Source organism: Euprymna scolopes, chromosome 38 (assembly GCF_053919585.1).
Source record: "Euprymna scolopes isolate OS-2025 chromosome 38, ASM5391958v1, whole genome shotgun sequence".
NCBI lineage: Eukaryota > Metazoa > Mollusca > Cephalopoda > Sepiida > Sepiolidae > Euprymna > Euprymna scolopes.
Genome location: NC_136519.1, coordinates 40,975,690 through 40,995,689, shown reverse-complemented (window position 1 = coordinate 40,995,689; position 20,000 = coordinate 40,975,690). Strand labels below are relative to the sequence as shown.

The 20,000-nt window shown below is 33.7% G+C and overlaps 1 protein-coding gene across 9 annotated transcripts in view; it reads right to left on the bottom strand.

Moving 5' to 3' along the window:
- Positions 1-20,000, bottom strand: part of LOC145263135 (zinc finger CCCH domain-containing protein 10-like) — a 714,599-nt gene that overhangs the window by 685,163 nt on the left and 9,436 nt on the right. The window contains exon 1 of one of the 9 annotated variants that reach the window (XM_080120102.1): positions 16,551-16,935. The exons of the other annotated variants lie outside the window; for them this stretch is intronic. The gene's annotated coding sequence lies outside the window, so the exon portion shown is untranslated. Of the gene's footprint in view, positions 1-16,550; positions 16,936-20,000 lie in introns of those variants that run through there. 9 annotated transcript variants of the gene reach the window in all.

Genomic DNA, 20,000 nt, shown 5'->3' with positions numbered 1-20,000 from the left:
AATATATATATATATATATGTATACGCCTGTGCTTGTGTGTATGCGTGTGTTTTGTGTTATACATACATATATGTACATATATTTTACCTAAATAGTCCATATGAGTGGTTTGTTCATAGGAGCTAATTTTGTACATTTACAATGTCTATGTAATATTTCTTAATAACAGGTGAAACAATGTCTTAGTTTATATTTTATTGATACAACATTTAAGCTGTAATCTGAACCTTTTTACACATGCGTAACCAACATTAGGAATAAAACAGAGAACCAAGAAATCTTAAACTTTAAGTAGAACTCATATTATATCGTAGTGTAGCTTCTACATATGATTGCGCAACTCAAGAATAGTTAAAGATCAGGAAAACCATAAGACGGAGAATACTAAGCACACTTCCCCTGGGAGAAGACGGGGGAATCTGGGGAATTGGTGAAGTGGTTTGACACCCAAACCCCAAGAAATACAAATAGGCGCTGCCACTAAGTATACTATGGTAATCAGCTGTTAAAATAACATGAAGTCACGTCGCTGGTTATGGAGAAAATAGAAATCACTGGGAATCTGAAGGGACTTGTTTTCTCTCGGATTCCAGGAGACACCACATGTTATTGACAGTGACTGGTCGCCTGTGTTAAAACTCATAGCTAGTGAAAAATGCAATCATACATATTGAACACGAAGACAAATGGTACAATCACACACCGGCAGCAGTGCTTGAAAATTAAATTCACAAGAACTTATGGGATATGGATATTTAAACGGATAAACTTATACAAGTCAGAGTCGAGATGTTATAATTGTTAACAAGACGAAATAGTCCTGCTAGATTGTAGATTTTGCCGTTACATCAGACGACAGGATGCAGATAAAGGAGACAGAGAAGCGGAGCAAATACACGGAACTAGCCATAGAACCCAAATAGATCTTGGAGATGGTGAAAGTCAAGGTAACTCAACCAAGAAAAAGAGCGTTAGGAACAATACAAAAAAAAATAAACTTGGAAAAAGGAATGGGAGAGATTGAAAATAGAGGTATGGTTGAGAAGATTCAACAATAATAAAAACTGGAGAAATATGAAGGACACCTTTGATTGCGGTGACTAACACACATGAGCTACGGATACAAACTGGATATATGGAGACTGCTACAGATGTAAAACACAAATAAGCATCACAATGGATCATGAAAACGGTATAATTGTATGTCAACCGCCCTACGTCCAATCCACACGTCTAACTTTTATGTGTATCACTGTCTGTCACGAAATGGCACCACACCACATAGGTGAGGGGTTTTAAGGAGGTTGGAAAGACCAGGAAAAGGAAGCACTAGCCAGACCTCCGCTGAATGAGTGCAAAAAAAGACTGGTACCTTCGGAGGCTTATTGCTATCCAAATTCCAGTAAAGACCAATGGTCTCTGCCAACCAGAACTCAATGATATGCGGCTGTTGCGATAACGCAAATTCATCTGCAAAGCTTATCAAAGGAGATGGAGAGTACTGGCTATCTGGGGAGACTTGTTCTCACTCAGATTCCAGTAAATACCATAGGCTTTTCTTAAAAAGCAATATTTGATAAGGTCTTGTCTGACTGCTCCTAGTGAGTAATAAAATAACAATAATAATAATAATAATAATAATAATAATAATAATAATAATAATAATAATAATAATAATAATAATAGTTCCATATAGACCCAAGGGAAGACTGAGAATATTAAATTAACAACAATGATGGAACTAGCAGAAATCTTGAGAAAACTCCTCGAATGCCGAAAGCAACCTCCATAAACTACAAACACTAATCGGTCACAACAGAAATAAATCAATAAAATACTACTACTACTACTACTACTACTACTACTACTACTACTAATAATAATAATAATAATAATAATAATAATAATAATAATAATAATAATAATAATAATAACATGTGAAGACTGGGGCACTGAAATGATGAAAACACCAGCAATCTTAGAAATTGCAACATGAATAAAGGAACGTCATATGAAAAAGGAACCGGGACATCAGGAAATATAAAGTGGTAGAGAATGCTGCCAATCTGGCAGACTCCAGGTTTCCACACCGGTTATTATCAGTCTGGTCGGTCTGTATGCGCTCATAATGATCTGTGGTAGAACACGAAGTTAGTAGTAAAAATAAATAAATTAATTAATTAATAACAATAATAATAATAATAATAATAATAATTAATAATAATAATACAAACAAGCAGCTCTAGTTGAGGCAGCAACAAACACCATGAATTAACTTCTCTGCACCCTCATAAACTGGTGTTTCACTAAATAAATGAAGAGAGTCAAGAAAGATGAAAAGAGCGAGGAGAGAAAGCACTAAGCGGACCTCCACTGGATAAGTGCGAAGAAGACTGAAACCTGTGGTAGGCTTATTTCAACCCAAATCCCAGTAAAGAACAACAGTCGCTACCAAACAAACAACCAAACGAAAAATGAATGGCAAGCATATTTTTATGTAACGATAACCAATATTCAAAGATTCTTGAAAGAGGTGTCGAGTACTGAAAATCCGGGGAAACTTCGTGTCAGACAGACTCAAGAGAAAACCATTGGCTTTCTTTTAAAAAGAATATTTTTTATAACAGCCTGTGTGCAAAAACTCCTAATGAGTCATAATAACAATAATATACAAATTGTTAATGAATTAATATATTCCAATGTATTTGATTTCATAAGTTGTGTTACACGTATTTTCATGTATTTACACCTTAGGTTAAATAGAAAATAATTCCCTCGAAAATATACGCTCATATAAGATTAGGTAATCGAACCCCTCTCCATGAAACAAATGCAACTCTATATTAAGGAATAAAAAAAAAGCAGATATCAGTAAGTGTATAAGAATCGGGAATTTATGACAGCATTTATAATAGGAGGAATTATTGGAACCCTTTGATCAGTACTAGCTACAACATCAATTTTTCAATGTGAAGGAAATCCATCTTTTCTGGGCGAGAACGAAAGCACTTGCAATCTTCTACAAATTGATGAACCTAACGCACCAGTCAATAAACTTATAATTCTATGGCACTATGGTCTTTTTAATTGACCCTACGCCAAAATGGTTTTCGTTCTAAGTGTTTAATCAGATTTACCCAAACAAGTAAACTACGCTCACTGATAGCTGAACAAAGAGATGGACCCGTATGTCTCCTGCCCCTTCCCTCTCTCTCTCACACCCACACACTCTCCTTCTCTGTGAGTAATGTGATATAAGAATAAAAAAGTGAGATTGAAAAATCCGCGCCCTAAAAGAGGAGAACTGGGGAGACCTGTCGTCATTTATTTGTAATCGCGGTTGAGACGGTAAGCAATAAACTAACTCTTTCTCAGAGAAGAAAGGCAACTTATGGGAAAATTGGCGCCCTAGAATTACACAGAACTATAAGCATAACATAATCAATATAAAAATGACAAACTGTTGACTTTCGTGTCATTTCTATATGTTATAAGAGTCAAGGAAGATGGCTACGAGGAGGGAATAGCAAAGTATAGTAGTACGAGGAGAAGAAATATTTAAGGTTCTCTGCATCACCAGTTAAAACGTAGAATATGCGGCTTGTCGAGTTTGTTGACAGTATTGATGACAATAGAGTTACTAGTGTAACGAGCTCGTTGATATTATTTTTTAATTATAAAACATGCACCGAATGACAACATTGCGACGATGGTACAAAGATTGAACTTGATTGACATGTCTGAATCTATAAGATTGGAGACCTTTTTTGTAAGCTGTAATAATAAAGATGAACGAGTGGCTGATGTACCTGCAAACATCTGCCAACAATGCTCCATGCATTGACGAATGGTGGCTTTGTAGAGATATAGAATACTAGCGGATGTGAGTATATTTTATTTGCAGCAGGCTTGGCAATGTCTTCTATGAATTTAATAAATCAATTTTACGTGTGAATGTGGGGTTGTGCAGTGTAAACCTGAGTGTTTTTACCTCTGGCGATCAGTTGTGAATAGATTCTTTGTAATCGTTGAAGGAATGGAGTTTTGTTTTAGCAACATCAAACGTTACCATCAATTCAAGCCCCCATTCCATTACAGACTAGAAGCTGCTGTGCAAATGTTCAGACATTGTTTTGGGATATGCGCTTAAGTCCCAGTCCCTGCGTCTCTTCGGTGAAGTGTTTTTCATCAGCAAATATATCTATTTTGAAGCCAATCAGGAAGATCAGATCATACGGTATCACTGGACGAATGCTCAACATAATTAAATCCTTCCTAGATAAGAGAAAAATCCAGGTTGTCCTGGACGGTTGTACATCTAAACAATATGATATAAATGCGGGAGTGCCTCAGGGGTCTATCCTTCAATCTTTATTATTTCTAATATTCATAAATGACCTCCCTGACAAAATTGTATCTGAGATGGGTATATATGCTGATAACACCACACTCTATAACAGGCACGACAGGAAAACAAGGTAGACAAACTAAAGAAATAGCAGAAACACTAAAGGATGACCTCCAATGTATAATAGACGCGGTACACATATGAATGGTCAAATTCAATGCTGCCAATAATTACAAGAAACCTTCTCTTCCACCAATAACAAGGGGCAATAACTCATTATCTGAAAGTACTTCTTTTAAACTCCTCGGCCTAACGTTCACAGTAAACATGAGTTGGAACAATTACATTGAGGGCACTGCCAGGACCGCTGCAGAGAAAGTAGTTTTCATTTACCGTGCTAGAAAGCTACTAGAGTATAAATATACTGTACCTCCATGAGGCAACCATTCACCCATGAAGGGAGTAGTCTAGTCATATTTGGACTGGTGCATCTGCTACTACTCTCTAGCTCCCAGACAAAGTTCAAAAGATAGACGCCAAGCTGATAGGTCCTGAACTGTTATCTAAGCTTCAGTCTCTGCCTCATCGACGAACTGTTGCATTCTTGTGCCTATTCTACAAGTATTTAAATGGTAAATGCTTCGACGAACTGCAAGAATTTGTACACCCTCGACGTAAAAACCCGGAAAGCCGCTAAATCCCACCCCTACGCAGTAGACATTCCTCGATGTAAGAGAGTGTTCTACTCCTGTAGTTTCTTCCCCAAATTTCTAGATTTTTCAATTCCCTTCCGGGTTCCTACTTCCCCAACTGTACTGACATGGAGAAGTGCATGTGTAACGCTTAAGTCCCTACATAGTACCCCTGTATCTTAGGTCTCTAATAGTATCCCCTACATCAAAGTGGCAATATGCCTTGTTTGGAGTGAAAATATAATTTAAAAAAAAATCATCAGGTGCGTAGTTTAGGAATATCAAGAACAATGTAGATTAGTTTGATACAACATTTATTTCAAAGTTTTGAAATGTTAACACCGTTAATATAGAATCTCTGAATTGAAACAGAAAAAAAAAACATTGCCTTCTCTATCAGGAGTTCTGCATTATAGACTAATGAAAGGAAAACTGAAACTTTATGAGAGCAGTACCTATACTTTGCTACGAGCAAAAATGTCACGGTTTTATAAGGGAAATCGAGATCCACCAAAGTGGGGTGCACTTGTCTGACAAAGAAACTATCATGATCCGTCCTGCCTGCATTCCCTCACTGATGAGCGCATCTCAGTCGACAGAAAATATAAAACATTTTTTATATTAGCCTGAACGCAGCAAATCTTACACAAAGTCTTAAGGGTACAGGTTTCGATACAAGTTCATAGTGTAAAGCCAGCTTCCTATTAACGTAGCAAAAATGGACATAGCCACCAGTCAACATTCCGTCAAACCTCAAGCAACTAACAATAAACGCTTTGCATGATCCGCATATTAGGTATAATGTGTGGGAGGATATTTTTAATAAACAATACCCTGGATAACTCGTCTGAAAAGCTTAGTGAATAAATAATAAGTATAACAAAACATGAGACTTGGGAAAACACTTGGACATGGCCCCGAAAACAAACACACCTAAACAGAAAAACCGTATAACTAATAAGAGCCACACAATTTAACACGATTTGCACCAACTATAACAAAGCAAGAATCGACAAGACAGAAGAAAAAAAACAAATGCAGACTCTGTAGACAAAGATACGAAAAGGTAAACCACATAATAAATGAATGCAGGAAGCTAGTCCAAAAACGAATATGAGATTGAAAGAATAAGGTGAGAGAGGTTGTCTATTGGGAACTATGCAAACAACTGCATACTGACCACCCAGACAAATGCTACCAGCAGAAACCGGCAGCAGTACTTGGAAACGTAAATCATAGCATACTATGAGACATGAACGTACAAACAGAAAACATTATGCAAACAAGAAGAAAAAAGGTCATAAAAGCTAACAAGACGGAAACGTCCTGCCAAATCTGAGATTTCACAGTTGTAACAGAAAAAAAGTTGAATATCATGGAGAGAGAAGAGAAAAAATACGCCGAACTCGTTAAAGAGCTGAAAGAGATTTTGAACATGAAAAATGCCAATATAACACTAATAATTGGAGGAGCAAACGGTACCCCCCTCTTACAATATTAACAAAAGGTTAGAGCGATTCGAAACAGGCGATGGCGGAGAAAATACGACGTATTAAAATAATAAAAACGAACGAAATATTAAGAAAAACCTTTAAATGCAGGCACGAATACACATAAGGTACAGACACTAACGGGCCATACCGAAAGTGCACCTGAAATAAAACAAAAATAATACAGGAACATCACATCGCATCAAGAAAACTGAGAATGTATAATTACAAGTAAACCCCATCTCCCTCTTAAATTGTAGTGTCGGCATCACCCGGCAAAAGTGGAAAAGCTTATGAGAGAAAACACTGATCCTTTACTAGGTTCGCGTGAAAAGGACTTGGCATTTAAAGATGCTTATTGACACCCAAATTCCAGTGAAAGTCAATAGTTGTTACCAGCAAAGAACCAACATTAAACGGCTGTTGATATAACGTAAATTCATTTGCAAACCTAATCAAAAAAGATGGAAAGTAGTGGAAATCTGGGGAAACTTGTCAACCAGACACCAGGAAACACCAAAATTTATTGGAAGAGAGATATATTTAATAGCCTCTGTGAGAAATAAACAGCAATAATAATAATAATAATAATAATAATAATAATAATAATAATAATAATAATAATGAATAGGAGAAATTGGAATCAAAAGGTGACTGGAAAAATACAACGAACAACCATCATAAAAACAGCTAAAATATTTAAGAAACCACTTAAATGTGGAGACTAACACACACGAACCACAAGCATAGACCAGACAAACTGCTGCAGAGCCGAATCATAAATCGATACATGGGGCCCAAAACATTGAAGATGCATACCTGTAAGTTCTCTAACACCAGCCCCATCCCCCATTACTACATAACTGCCCCACCCACAATAAAGTGAGCCCGATTAGTCTGGTAGTCGAGGAGGAAGGAAAGACTGAGGAGTGTGCATGACAAGACATCTACTGTATCAGTGCGAAGAGAAGTGAGGATTTGGGGAGGCTTATTTCCACTCAAATTCCAGTAAAGATAAATGGCTTCTGCCAGCTACAAATCAATGGCAAGCAACTGTTGCAATAATGCAAATTTATTGCAAATGTTATCGAAAGAGGTGCAGAGTACAGGAAATCGGGTTGGAGGCGTGTTGTCTCTTACATTCCAAGGAAAACCACAGGCTGTATTCAATGAAGTTTTTGATGCCCCGTATAAAAGTTCCTTGTGGGCCAATAATAATAATAATAATAATAATAATAATAATAATAATAATAATAATAATAATAATAATAATAAATCACCTGATTTTGAGTTTGGCACGGTAAACATCCTACACTTCTCATTAACTCTTTCAGTACGCTCACTAGCTCTGCTGTGCCTATTTACTATGCCTCCCCACGGGACAGAGTTAGACACCAGGGTCGTTTTTTAACGTGGAGAAAAGGTACAAAAATAAAAAAAATTGTCTCAGTCGTGAAGGATTTCTCCTCCACGAAAGAGAACAAGAAATAGAAGTGGAGCATCTGAAGAACAGATACTACACTTTGATCTTGTCCCGATGCTGTAAAAGTCGGCGCCTAAGTGAAAAAAAAAAAACGGTGGGAAATCACAACACTCTGAAGTTATTGTTGTTGATGTGCCTGTAAAAAAACGACAACAAAACAACAACAACAATAATAATTAATAATAATAATAATAATAATAATAATAATAATAATAATAATAATAATAATAATAATAATAATAATAATAATAATAATTCGATATATAACCAAGGGGAAGACCGAGAATATTAAACGAACAACAATAAGGAGACCAACAACATCTTAATGAAAGCAACCTCCATAAACTACAAAGAGTAATCAGTCACAATAAAAAGAAAGATAAAAGCTATACCACAGAAATTCAAGGGAAGTGAAAGATCAACCAATCGAAAGAGATGGAGAACACTCTAAATCTGTACACACTGCTTGGAAGTCTGCGTGTTTTGGTCAATGTGCAAACTCTGATAATGCGTTGTGTGAGAACACATCGTGAGTACAAACAATATTATTAATAAAACTGCACATAAAAAGAATATATAATCAAATTGCAATACACTTAATCAATAATAGCATTTTATATTTTTATTTAGATAGGTAAAGGTTCTATATGCTAGAGACTATAACTACCCGCGGAATAATGAACAAGCACGCCAGTAACAGGTCCATGATTATATGCGTGATTATGGTACAAATGTCTGTTACAATATCCTATCCTTGAGCGTGTAAACAGAAGAGTAATCAGAGTAAAATCAAAATATGCAACAAATAACACAAGAAAAAAACATATGTTACACTTTAGTCCTAATAAAACATCGAGGTTTATTTAGCTACAGTAATACACCCAACAAATTGTGGAAATGTAAGTCACAGTTGCTTCTACATGGAAGAGTATCTTCCACCAAAGGGGGGCACTGTAGACTTTTTGCAAAATTAATTTAGTCGGTGCCGTCAATATTTCTCATCTAAAATGAGGCACCCCCAGGCAACGGACAATTAATTGGGGAAAAACAGCAAGAAATATTTCCGAAAATGTAAGGGGGATAATACATTAGAGGAAGACCTCCAGAGTCAATAGATAGAACATTTTTCCTTTAGAACGAATCATTATTTTTATTGCATGCAGAATCCAGAAAAGGGAGATATTTCCTGGGAAATGTACATTTTATGTTAAAGTTTATTGAATGCAAACTAAATGTGCCAGTATCGACTTCAGTGAGCTCTACTTTTACACTTTAATCAAACACACAGTTGACAAGCACACAGTTGTTTCTTACCTCCTCAGAAGGCATTTATATATATATATATATATATATATATATATATATATATATATATATATATATATATATATATATATATATATACAATGATGAAATGGCTTAGGTTCATCAGCTTTAATTGAAAAGCGAAACAAAAGCTTATGATTATATATATATATATATATATATATATATATATATAGAGAGAGAGAGAGAGAGAGAGAGAGATTCCAAAGTCTATGATGTTGATCGACTTAATATATATTCCTTTAATTCAGTTTAATAAGATATATTCATTTAATTCAGTTGACGTTGCAACTGAATTAAAGGAATATAATTTTAACATGGTCAATATCATGAACTTTGGAATATAGACTTTTGTCCTTCGTTCAGTATATTGCTCTGTAATTACATTGAGCTTATTAAATAAGGATTGGTATATATTATAAGGAAATAAATATTTCCACAGAAATATATATATATATATATATATATATATATATATATATATATATATATATATATATATATATATATAGCTGGTCTTCAGGCATGTATTAGAAGATAGTGTCCGTCCTTTCGTCACCGTTGACAGAACTCGCATCCGAGTATACATTTTGCTCATTAGAATTAAGCCAGCCCCATCTACGAATAGTTTTAGATGATCCGCGAGGCGCAACTTCGTGTCACGCCCACTTCAGATGTTACTATTCGCTGCGGCAAACATGCACTTGTCATGCAGGTCCAGGAAGGCAAATTGCAGTGGGACACCGGTACACCATTACGTGGAGTACCGCGTTGCTGTGTACCCCCTAGGCGAGTTTATTCGGAGGTCCATTTCCCCCAGTGAATTAAACGCGTTCCCAGATACCAACCGTGAAATTTCTAAGATGTGGCGCGGTACATACAGCATTCACAAATGGTACTGGCCAAGCTCAACGTTGCTAAACCGGTGGTCTGGCAAGAACTGATGGGTAAACGTAATTGTACTGTATGTACTCAGATAGAAAAGGATAACTCCTTGATGACTGAGATATTTTGTATTTTCGTCGTGTCCAGAAGTCCTGCATTTATGTATATATATATATATATATATATATATATATATATATATATATATATATACATATATATATATATATATATATATTTCACACAAAAAGCGATCTTATGCCTGACTTTGCCCGAAGGTGGGGCCAATCAAATAGACGCATAATATATGACAGTAAACCGTGTATTTTTTCATGGTTTTTATGGTGTTCAACATCGCATACGCGTACGTTTATCCTGCCTTGACAGAGTAGAAAATAGACTTCGTGGCTTAGTGGAGGATTCCCTTTTCTCTTCCCTGCAACATCTCTCCCGCAGAAGAGACGTTGCAAGCCTATCTTTGTTTTATCGTTATTTCCATGGCAGGTGTTCGTCTCAACTCCAATCTCTGCCCCCCTTGCCAATCTTTTACGAAAAACACTCGTCTAGCTCAATCCACAGTCAAACACTTCCCCACACTTTATCTATGCCTAAATCAAAACGTAGATTCTATGAACAAAGCTCCTTTCTTATAACTGCACGAATACTGTTCCGTCTGCCTGCTTCCCACCTGACTACAACCTGGATGTCTTTAAATCCAACGTAAACAAATTCCTGATGAACCGCCCCCTTAAGTAGACACTTTATTAAATTTCCACACTAACGTACTGCATTTACAATAACCCTTATCCCTGAGTGGCTTCCGGGCCTTGATAAGTGGTGACACATTGTAAAAAAAAAAGTAGTCATCAACTCATACATATTTATATTGCAATTGAACCATCACACTGGCACTCTAAGATCACAAATATTTTTGTGACATTTAGTCGATGGATCACTCGACTTTCATATCAACATTGAGGAAAGATCGAATTATATTCTAGTTGTAAGCAACAACTTTAAATCTCACGATATTTTGAAATATATTAATCTAATAAATAAATAAACATACGTGTATGATACATCAAAGTTTGTTATATAACTCTCTTTTAATCTTGCAGTATATATATATATATATATATATATATATATATATATATATATATATAGACTTTATTTTAATTTATTTTTTAATTTAATTTTCACCCCAAACAAGGCACAGTGTTACTTTACACTAGAAGGTCACTATCGGGGACACAAGCTGTTAGGATATTAGGAAGGGAGATGAGCAGCAAGATGTATGTTCACATTACACTTAAAGTTCTGCGCGTCAGTACAGTTGAGAAAGCAGTATCACCTAGGGATAAAATTAAAGCTTGTTCTAATAGACTTATTCACTTTTTATGGGTTTTTTTTAAAACAAGATTAAAAAAAAACTATGCGAGTATACGATTGGATCGTTAGTTGAATAACGGATACTGTTACGAGAAGAGTGAAAATGATTATTGGAATGAATTAAATTCGATTTAATAAGTATTTGTTGACATTGGCTTAGAAGACGATATTGTTTGAGGCTACAGCGAAGCAGTCTCAACACAACATATACAAAAGATGTCAACTTTTAAAAAAGAACAAAACAAAAAAAAATGTTCTTTGAAAGTCAGCTTGATGTCAGTTATAATAACAACGGTAACACACCAGTTCTCATTAGATCACCGAAGTTAAGCATCGTTGAACCTGGTCAGTACTAAAATGAGGGATCATTTGGGCATACCAGGTGCTGTATATTCTCGGTAATTTTAACGACATTGTTTCCCGTCGTCCCGGACTTCTTGCCATTAAAATCAGGTACTGCAGACCCAAAAGCTGTGTAACTGGAGATTACGCGACTCTTGCTCTAAAGTTGCACGCCAGAGACTCTTACACATGGTACCCGTTGTCGTTTTAGACAGCAAGGAGCCCATTTTTTCACGGAGGAAAATGAATATACTTTGTAGTTGGGCTGGGAAAAGTGTCGTTATTTACGGTGACCAACAAGAAATTAGAGTTCAGTCGAGCATAATTCATTGAAATGGTTAGAGGATAACGAATGAATAAGAAACAAAAAAGCTCTTCGTGAGAAAGGGATTAATTTAAACAGAAGTAATCATTACATTTCTGATTATTGTCAATAAATATTGATTAATCGTATTATTTAGAGTAGCGGGACCTGTGAAAATTCCACAGCGAACTTATTCATATTTAATATATTGATGTTAGCATTCTGTAACTGTTCAGCGTAAATAGAGACGCTCTGATATTCTGTTAGCTCTTTTGTTAAAACTGCAAATATTTATCTAAGCTAGTAAGGACGTCCGGGTCGTGAAGTACTCTTAAATATGAGATTTTAATTCTTGCAGATTCCGTATATATTATCATAGAGTAAAATTTAAATATATGTATTGTAAATTGTAAATGTCCAAAAAATATATATCCGTATGAGTTGGGTTCATCAGCTGTAATCGAAAAGCGAAACAAAAAGCTTATGATATATATATATATATATATATATATATATATATATATATATATATATATATATATATATACACACATATATATATATATATATATATATATATATATATATACAAAAATAGAGAGAGAGAGACGGAGAGAGAGATAACTTGACTGCCATCAGCTATAATTGAAATTGAAACAAAAACTTATGAAGAATACTTAGTAAAATTATTTTACAAGAGCTGGTAGCTCATAACAATTAAGCGACTCGGATGTAAGTGTGACACAGAAAATAACACACCCGCTATCATATTAATATATAAATTCTTTGGAATACTGTTCTCATTTGAGTGTTTTTTTTTGTGTGTGTGTTTTTTCACCACGTTTTCGTTGATGTTACTTTCATGTGGTGTACTGGATAAGATGGTTGATTATTCCGTCGTAAAGTTGCACATTTTTTGCAGGATGAAGGTTCAGGCGACATTCAAAATACAACTGCGAATTACTTAGTACTTCTACCAAATCATGATTAACGGGACGGAGGCAGGCTACTCCCGTGGCTTAAATAAAAATTCCGTTCTAAATTCCATGCAGTTTCCTGAATTCTACAGACAGGTTCCGTTCCAAATTCCGTGCAAATTCTTGATTTCGACAGAAAGGGTCTGTTCGACATTTCCGTGCAGATTCCTGATTTCGACAGAACGGCTCCGTTCGAAACTCCGTGCAGATTTCTGAATTCTACAGAAAGGTTCCGTTCGAAATTATGTGCAGATTCCTGATTAAGACAGAAAGAATCCGTTCGAAATTCAGTGCAGATGCCCGAGTTACAGAAAGGCTCCCGTGTTTAACAGAAAGATTCCCGAGTTCCACAAGTTGCACTTGAAAGAAAACCGGAGCGTTGATCGACGCTGTGAAAATAAGACTAAAAATACAATTAAAATTGAAGCACACAATTAATAAGAAATATCTGTTTTGTATTCTGTCAAGATTAAAAGAAGTGCGATCAATTTCTATATAAGTTTGAGCTAAAATGATCACCCTCGAGTAAAAGGTCTGGTAATGCCCTGGTGATACCCGGTGCCAAATCTGTCATTATATGCACAAAGACTCATCGTAGACGTAAACGGGATATTATCGAGAAATTATAAGAAAAAAGATGGAGTTTGAATATCATTTGATGCCTCACTTCAATGCGGATATTCGTTTCTCTCTCTCTCTCTGCGTCGCATACAAGTTACAATCTTCATCAAAGTTTACTTCAAACAACGAATCTTTTTTGTTTACATTTCTTAAAACCAATCTCATGATATCAATATTGATCTGAAATCGGATTGTTCATTTTATTTTTCCTTATTGCTCATTCAATTTTTAACGGATTGCGTGACCTGTCATTTGTCTATGCCTAATGTAAACTTTCCTTTGCGCAAAATTCTGGACAGGCGTTCATGAACACGATTACGTTGGATAAAATGACAATTGAAAAATTGAAATTAATAACTTTGTATTAAAACGTAGGGCTATCAGGCGTTGTCCAGGGCCATAAAACTTAAATAGAAATATAATAACATGTGTAAAATCTTTAAATTTTAAACTTATATTCTTCTTCTCACTAGAACTTTATCTTTATCTTTTTATCTTTTCCCTAGCGGCTATATGTTCGCCATCCTCCCTAACGTTCTTTTTAAACTCTGCCCAGGTAAATCATTTGCTATATAACTATCATTTTACAATTTAAATATTGTTTACTAACTTTTAAATATTATACATTCGATGAACTACAGATCGAAGATGCTCAAACTACACATTTTATTTTATTCCCGGGGCACCCTAGTAAGTGATCTAATCTTTCAGCAACTTTATATACACCTCCCTACTCTATTTTTTGTGATCCCCTCTCGAATTTTGCCCTAATTAGAGATCGACATGTTGTTTTAAACCCCCATAAAGCGGGAACATAGTGGGAGATCCACCATCTAGAGAGGGTTGGAAGGATCTTACTAACATTTTTGTGTACTGTTTAGACTTTTTCCCACACTTCATGCCAAAGAACTTTCAATACATCTACTTTTACAGACTTCTATTATATATATATATATATATATATATATATATATATATATATATATATATATATATATATATATATATACATATGCGTACTGCATTTAATCTCATTAATGAATATACACAGCCTGACGAACTCCTGGGACAAGGAAACGCGGAATATTCTGCGTAACTAAATTGCCATGTATAATTTCATAGATTAATATATGTATATATATATATATATATATATATATATATATATATATATCTATCTTTATATATATACATATATATATATATCTTTATATATATACATATATATACATATATATACACACATATATATACACACATATATATATCTTTATATATACATATATATGCATATATATGCATATATACACACACATATACATATACACATACACACATTTATATATATATATATATATATATATATATATATATATATATATATATATATATATATATATATATATGTGTTACCAGTGTGGCAGGGGTTGTTCGATCATAAAATAGGATTAAATATGATATTTTATTTTGTCCTGATTTCGTATAAATAATTATTGAGTCGTGATTTTAAAAGTAAAAAAAATTGTACTTGGGTTCCATCAGCTTGAATCGAAATCGAAAGTAAAACTGTAGCATTCAAAGCTGGTAACGTTACCACCGTGCCAAAGTGACACGCGTATAGAATGATTAAAAAATAAAAATGAAAATAAACTAAAATGAATGTACAAAATGAATAACGATTTTTTTCTTTTTCATTTTTTACCCTTTTAATTACCTCTTACTAAATATTTTAACCGGCTTATGACTCATGAAAAACGGTCCCTAAAAATCCAATCATTTGAGTCCACTAGCGCCGCTCTGCGACGTTTCGTATCGGATGCGTTGGAGTTTGGAAATATGGAGACAGACAGGCGGGTATATATACATACTTTTATATATTAAATTAAAGTAAAAAAAAAAATAATAAACAAAAAACAAAACAAGCAAGATAAATTATTTTGGTAATGTGAAGATGGATGACCCCCCCCCCCCGCCGGAGGGCATGAGATATTGTGGTGACTGAGAACTTTAGCTAGTATTTGCATAGACAAAAGAAGGTATAATGACGAGGATGACTCTTACTCCCTGCTCTAGTTTTTGTGTGGCCTTGTGCCTCATTTTTTTGTTTTGTGATTTTGTTTTACGAAATAAAACATATACATCGATCCAGATTCAAAGACATATACATTTGTAGGTATTTGATTAGTAGTTTGTGTTTTTTTAGCTGGGCATATATACAGTTTTATTATATAGTAAATGACATTAACAAAATATGGTTAAACAAGTAGTGATACTAATTAGTAAATATTTAAATAAGGACCTATTCTCTAACATGGCTCAGAATCAGTAGACACAAAATAAATGGGAGATTATCGTGTAATATACGGATATAAAAGCAATTTTGAGCGAAAATAGAATAAGTAATGTAGACATACGGTTTAATATCATTATAAGTTTCTTTTAATCTTCATATGTATACATAACATTTGTGCATAACATTTTCTACTTGGGGAATTTATTTTACAAGTTCTGTGTGTAGAGTTTATTTATAATAATCTTCTTTTTTTTATTTAATTACAAAAGAATTTAGTGATGGGAAAGAGGGCAAGACATATATTTTTTCCAGAACAGATAGAGAGAAAAAATCAAAATAAATGGGAGGCTGAGGTAAAGTGTATGCATGTGAGAGCTGTTAACGCACAATACTCACGTGGTGTTGGCTTTCAATGACAACTATATACATTGCAATGCTAAACCTATCAGCAGAACACAGCACATATTTATCAATATATAAAACAAGATGTCTGTTTGTGTTGTTATAGTACATGATAATTTTTCGTTGTAAAACGATACGGTGACCGTTAGAAGATGCTCCATCAGGTGTAATGGTATACTCCGGGAAGCTAATGCCAGTATTAAAATCGAAAGTCGAGGAAAACGCGGCAATGATGCGATTCATTATGTGTATTTTTTTTTTAGTTTTATTTCAGACCGTCTACTGTGGAAGAGAAAGGTCAAAGTTTGCCATCGCTTTCAGCGTCATGAAATCACCTAGTAATTTATGGAATAATTCCAAAAATACTGGTAAATAATTTGTCAATTAAATCAGGTTATTTCTATAAGTAACTGTGTGAAGAATGTACCTTATTATGAATAAATGTTTCGGTATATTTGGCATATGGATAATGCCGAGTGCACACATATGAGTAGGTGTATATATACACAAATGCAGACACACATGCAGACACACACACACACATATATATATGTATATATATATATATATATATATATGTATATATATATATACGTTTTATTTTTTATTACCGTATCTTTCTTTTTATTAATTACCATCTCTACTCTCTCTCTCTCTCTCTCTCTCTATATATATATATATATATATATATATATATATATATATGTATATATATATATATGCAATAACTCAGATATATATATATATATAGATGTATATATACACACATATACTTATATATATATATACATGTACAAATATATGTACAGACACCCACATATCTATATATACATGTACACGCATACACACACACACACCCACACATATATATATATCTATATCTATCTCTCTCTCTCTCTCTCTCTCTCTATATATATATATATATATATATATATATATATATATGTGTGTGTGTACACACATACCTATACAAATGTACGCACAGATACACATCCATACACCTCTCGGTTGGTTTCAATAAAAAGCAGGGCAATGTTGGCAGCTGGTCTGGCTGCACCATACCCAGCATTACAACTTTCAAAGCAAGACAATTTTTAAAAAAGTACACACACACACACACACACACACACATATATATATATATATATATATATTAGTTAGTTAGTTTCTGAAATAGTAGATAAGCAACACAAAATACCTATAGAAAATAGAAATAAAAAAATTATAAAATCTGAGCAAAATTTTTTTTTTCCCGTTTTTATCCCAAACAAGACACAGTGCAATTTTAATATAGGAGGCTACAATAGAGGACACAAGTTTCAGGGATGCTATGTAGGGAGTTGAGCAGGCTGGTCGATTAGGTCGCCATTATTGAAAACCAAAATATATCCATAAATATTGATTAACACACATACACACACACATTACAAAAATCTAGACGTGAGTATATATGCGCGTGTCTGTGAACATTTCCCTAACAAATAACTCTGTCAATTTTCGGCCTATACAGTCTAGATTAAACATAAGGAGTATTGAAATTTCGGGAAATCTTTTTAATCGCTTTTCAGCAAAGTTCAACGATTTGACCTTTGAACTCGCTCCCAAACCCCTGCATCAATTTTTGGTCTAAACGCTTGAAATTCTAAATGTCGGTTACTTCGACATGGAGTAAACATTTTCATTTATTAAATGGTAAAGCGTCGAAATTGGTGTCAAAGTTTTAAAATATTTGACCTCTGCGGTCTCTATCAAATTACTCAGCCAATTTCTAGTCTAAACCTTTGAAATTTTTGTAAAGGGGATTCAGAGATAAAGCAAGCTTTTTAATCTGTTTGGGTTGAGAGTTTGAGTTGCCAAGGGTAAAAATTCAAAAGATTTGGCTCTTACAGTGACTAGCAAATTAATAAAACAATTTTCGGTATAAACTTTTGGAATGCATACATAACGGGTATTCAGACATGTAGCAAGCATATTAATCAGTTTGGGGGCAAAAATTTGATTGCCAAAAGGTCAAATTTGAAAGAGTTGACTTTTACATATTCTACCAAATTCCTAAACCAATTTAGGCTCTAGAGGTTTGAGATTTTAGATGTAGATAACTTGGACATGTGTAAAACATTCCATTCTGATTTTAGCCCAAAATAACACCAGTTAAGGGGTCAAAATGGAAGTCAAAGTAAAACAAAAATGACTTCTGTTGTCTCTATGAAATTACTCAGACCAAGTTTAGTCTAAACATTTGAAATCGTACATAAAACGTATTACCACGCAGGCAAGTTATGAACAGTACATAGGGCCCGGGCAAAGCCGGGCTAAACTGCTAGTGTACACACACACACACACACACACATATATATATATATATACATACATATGCATGCATATGCATATATCTACATATATACATATATATATATATACATATGTATACACATATATTTACATATATACATATACATACACATATATACATACACGCATATATATATGTATATATATATATATATATGTATATATGTAGATATATGCATATGCATGCATATGTATGTATATATATATATATATATATATATATATATATATATATATATATATATATATATATATATATATATATATATATATATATATATATATATATATATTAGAAAGATATTGTGGGCGATTTTTTTCATTATCCGTTACACTGTTTTCAATATATGCTGGTGCTTCACAGTATCAATAAAATTATACTTTGTCAATTTTAAATGGAAATATAACAGAAAACATATTTTATCTCATATTCCATCAGACGATGAGAAAATCTAAGAAGCGCTTGCATTCATGTCGGCATTCTATGATTAGATGAGCGATAGATTCTTGTGATTTTATACAACTTTATATAAATAGCAAATTATATTTACGTGAAACAAGGGCAAGGTCAGGAAAGCCAGTTAGTTAAAAGAGAGAAAGATGTCATAAGTACTTCTTTCATAACAAACGGGTTTTTCATACGGCTGGGGTTTTAAAAGAAAACTTAATATTTGTTTTGAAAACACTCATATATATTGATTGTAGTACGCAAAAATAAGTGGGATGCATATAAATAAGTTTAAAAGCCTTCAAATTAAACAAAACCATTTTAACATATTAATTATTGCATACATGCAGACGTCTGTATCTCTCTCTTTATATATATATATATATATATATATATACATATATGTATACGCATATATATATATATATATATATATATATATATATATATATATATACAAACATACATAGACACCCACACACACATATATATATACACACCTTTGTACACTCTCACAACGTATATATACACCCACATATACACCCACATATACACACACAAACACACACACATATACACACACATACACCCACATATATATACACACACACATAAAAACACAGACATACACACACAAATATATA